Below are 4826 nucleotides of genomic sequence, written 5' to 3'. Positions count from 1 at the left end.
GTAAACCTACGCCTCCGCCACGATCCACGAAACGATAGTTATCGGAATTGGCAACCACGGAATGGGAAGAGGACCACAACCTTCCTACTCTGTAGCGCAATCATTGCAGTTGGAAAAACCAGCAAGGCCGGTCGAAGCACCAACAACAACGACTACGCAAGAAACGGAACAAAACCATGAAAGCCCCGGGCCAAAACGACGAAGATTAGATCGGAAGGATGGCCGCGGACTGGTCAAAGACACAGTCACACCAGTCGACACTTCCGCCCCTATGGAGCACATAACTTCATTGGAGATAATCCGGGAACCACAACCGATCATTACGGCTCAGTCACAACGTGGCAAAGGAGTGCTCACAGCAGCAAGCGAAGTCCTCAAGTATCGAGACATCCCGGATACGGTCCATGAGTTCGGCCCACTGTTACAGTTTGGGACGACTTACGAACTCATGGAATTTTTGGCGATAAAACAGATCAAGGTGTCCCAGAGAATGGCCGAGGAGCACACAGAACAACAAATGATTGAGTGTGCACTGACGAGAACGGCGGAAAGCGACGATGAGGGACTCCTCACCAAGATAGGCAGACAACGGACCGTAGGGATTCGCCGCATGGGCATTGAATTACCCCCATTGAATACGGCCCTCGACGAAGTACATAGGGAGTTGGCCACAGTCAGTATGGGAGCGAAAGATATGGCTATCAAAAATAAGAATGTCTTGAAAACAGTCAAGCTGACTCAAACCCAACTACAGAAGGCCCAAGAGCGCATTGCGAAATTAGAACGCAGCAAAACCCCGGATTGGCATTTAACGATGACACAATGACGACTTTGCGGGAGGAGGTCGAAGCACAAACCGCCATCACCACAAAAGCAAAAAGAGCTATGCAGTTAGCCGAGTCCGAGATTGACCGCCTCTGCGCGGAACTGCGCCAATCATCAGACAGAGAAAAGGATGTCCAGGCAAAAGGACAAAGGGCGGTGAAAGCACTGGACGATAAGCTCAAGGCTAAGACAGCAGCGCATACCCGCACAAAAAAAGAAAACAGGAAGCTGCATGAGGAAGCCCAAAAGACAAAGCCGTTATCACGGGACTCTGAGAGTTATTGGAAAGGAAGAAAGCATGGTAGGACGAGCACTTTGTGCGGGAATGGGAACTGAAGCATCAGGTAGAAGTCTGCCTGAACAATGAAATGGGCCGGCTCAAGGAACTACACTTGAAAGAATCCCAATTATGGACGAAGATGAAGAGGCTCTATGAGGAGACGGCTATGACCAATAAGCATAAAATCAAAAACCTCAAGAAAGCCCTAGACGAAGCGCAAACCCGCTCCCAATCAATAACAAACAATGTACGCGTCCAAGTCTTCAAACAAATCGCAAGCGGTTTATGGCACAGTTGAAAGCGGCATTGGACAAAGGATGGACGGCGTGGGCAACGTAAGCAGTAGAATTGCACACCTACCGGGCGGATTGGGAGAACCGACAAAAAAAAGGCAAAGGAATCTACAAGATCAATGAGGAAAGCATTGCAGCAGTACGCGAAGACGTCACGCAGGACTATCGCACGCTAGCGGACCAACACTTCGAAGAACTCAACAAGTGATTGGAAGATTTTGGGGAAAATCAGGAAGATATTTTCTGCCGGCAAATGGAGATCGGCAATGAACAACAAAGGACGGAGACGATTACGTTACCAGATAGTGATTCCGCTGAACAAGATGAACCTCAGCCCAATTCGAACAACCCACCGGATGTGACCACTACGCTTGTCAACACTACGGAAGAAACAAACAGGGAAGAACCCCTCCGACCACTTGCCCACAGACTGAAGAGCCCACGCCAGAACCTCGAAGGAATGATCCAGACATCAAACCAACTAAGCCGAACCTGATCACACAGAGTACAGATGACAACATGGGAACTCACACACCGGCTGAACGTGGTGAAGTGGACGACATGCAATTGGAGGAGCCGGTCGAGCAAAACAATGAAGCACCTATGAACGTCAGGCCGCTTCCGGACCAGGCTGTACGGACGGAGCCGAACATCTTGGACATTTTGAACGATGAGTAGAGGGACGGGTCTGACGTGCCATGGCACTGTCCCACAGGCATGCCAAGTGTTGTCCGTCGTACCTAACGCTTAGACGAGTAGAATATATTATTAGAAGCGTTAAAGAAACACATGTAACCATTCACGCTAGGAGTGTAACGAACTAAAAGCCCTGTGTATATAAAGGGCAGAAATACTTTGTAAAGAACTAGCGTGTATTTGAGGGAGCTACCTTTTGTAATACAATACTATCTTCTCTGATTCTCGTGTCTTTGTAAGTCGTCTTCTGATTCAGTGTAGTACTTTGTTGGTAATTGTGGGCTAGTAAGCATAGGATAAATGTGTATATGAGATCACACACTGGTGAGATTTGGTTGTAAGCCTGTTACGCTTCGCGCACCTACGCATCTATTCCTTGCACCACAATCACCTTGAAGTCTACCTCGAAGGACTGAGAGTAGACAATGTTCCTAATCGGTAACACCTGCACCATCACGTTCACCTTTACCATGGCCAGACCCAAAAAAATTCAATCTCATCTCCAAACTTGTTATAGCAGGATATCTCCCCATAAAATAAAATGGACGTCTAGCCTTGAATTGTGACGCAGCTCCATCAGAGCAGACCCAATGTTGAGTAAGCTCCAAACTTTTAGCTAATAAACAAGGTATCATGCTTCTTATCATCAGAAATAAAAAAATGAATTACTTTTTCAACATCACTTGAAACTCGAAAATACGTTATGTGCACAAAAATGGTTACTTGCGCTGAACACCAACAATGCATAGATTGAATTTCATTCTGTTGCTTGAAAGTATAATTCTCTGCGAAATCTACTATTGAGACTACTACATCATTTGGAAAATCAGATATGCAAGTCTTAAATTGATGGGCTTGCCATGAATAAATGAAGTTGTGTTTAATGAACTTTGCTAGAGATACTACAAATAGGGATGCCAAATCCCTTAGTTTAAGCGACTTCCTAACTAGATCCTTTCTTTTACACACCTTTCCTTCGAAATTGGTGTCAATTGACTCAAATAACTTGTCAGAGATTAATATTTCACTACTCAATTTATTTGGACACCACCTAAATCTACTAGGGCCACAATCTTGACATAAACCCATGACACATTTATGACTGTGGAAGATGGCCTCAGTTTCTCTCAGACACAATATTGAATCTAAAAGACAACTCATGGAAGAGATAACATGCTCAGATGATTTACAATGCTCATGCAGGCTCGATCGACAAATTGGGCACACACAAGTGCAAACTCCGTTAGTTAGAGAGGCACTATGGTGACATAGTAGATTAACAGAGTCCTTGACAAAACCCATTTGTACATGATAAATGTAACAACATGTGCATCGATCCTTCAAGCGTCTCTCAAAGTGCGGCTTAAGAGACTCGAATGTTCGTAGTTGAACTTTGATATTTGGATGCATTCGCCTGAACCTAATAAATAAATCGACCTGTGTAATAAAATAGACATATTGATTAGCTCTATAGCTAAGTGGTAGCTAATTAGCTACTACCATAGTTTAGTACAATAGCTAATAGCTAAGTGGTAGCTAATTAGCTACTACCATAGTTTAGTACAGTAGCTAATTAGCTACTACCATAGTAGTACAATAACTAATTAGATACCACTTAGCTAATTAGCTACTACCATACTTTAGCTTAGTAGCTAATTGGCTGAGTGGTTGCTAATTAGCTACTACCATAGTTTAGTACAGTAGCTAATTAGCTAAGTGGTAGCCAATTAGTTACTACCATAGTTTAGTTGAGTAGCTAATTAGCTAAGCTACTACCATAGTTTAATACAATAGCTAATTAGCTAAATGGTAGAATGGTAGCAGTGGAGAAGGAGTGAACTCCTTCGAATCGAAAAGTGGCAGCAATACAAGACCGAACAATACCGGCAATTGAGTGTAGAATGATGGCAATGGATAAGGGAACTCCATCAAATCGAAAAGTGGCAGCAATCCAGGACCGAACAGTAGCGGAAACTGAGTGTAGAATGATGGCAATGGAGGAGTGAACTCCGTCAGATCGAACAATGGCAGATGATGCTTGGAACGCACAGTGATGGCAACTAAGAGTACAATGGTGGTAGTGGAGGAGTGAACTCCCTCGGATCGAAAAGTGGCAGCAATACACGACTGAATAGTAGCGGCAACTAAGTGTAGAATGATGGCAATGGATGAGTGAACTATGTCAAATCGAAAAGTGGCAGCAATCCAGGACCGAATAGTAGCGGCAACTCAGTGTAGAATGATGGCAATGGAGGAGTGAACTCTGGTCAGATCGAACAGTGGCAGATGATGCTTGGAACGCACAATGATGACAACTGAGAGTAGAATGGCGGCAGTGGAGAAGGAGTTAACTCCGTCGAATCGAAAAGTGGCAGCAATATACGACCTTCACAGTAGTGGCAACTGAGTGTAGAGTGGCGGCAATGGAGGAGTGAACTTGGCAACTGATGCTTGGACTGAACAATGGCGACAACTGAGTGTAGAATGGCGGCAATGGAGGAGTGAACTGTGTCGAATCGAACAGTGGCAGATGATAGTTGGACCACACAGTGCCGGTAACTGAGTGTAGAATGGCGGCAATGGAGGAGTGGACTCAATAGGGTTTAGCGACAGTGGTAGTAATCTAAGCGAGAATACTCAACTAGAGATGGCCCACGTGATGTGGCAAAGGATCATGCATAATGAACCTAGGAATTCGGTATATAATTTATGGTGCACATTTATGGTGCTCA

This window comes from Azolla caroliniana, unplaced genomic scaffold (genome assembly GCF_043228905.1).
Source record: "Azolla caroliniana isolate FFs.n. ecotype wild unplaced genomic scaffold, voAzoCaro1.0.p SCAF_14, whole genome shotgun sequence".
Classification (NCBI taxonomy): domain Eukaryota; kingdom Viridiplantae; phylum Streptophyta; class Polypodiopsida; order Salviniales; family Salviniaceae; genus Azolla; species Azolla caroliniana.
This window is presented reverse-complemented; position numbering follows the sequence as displayed.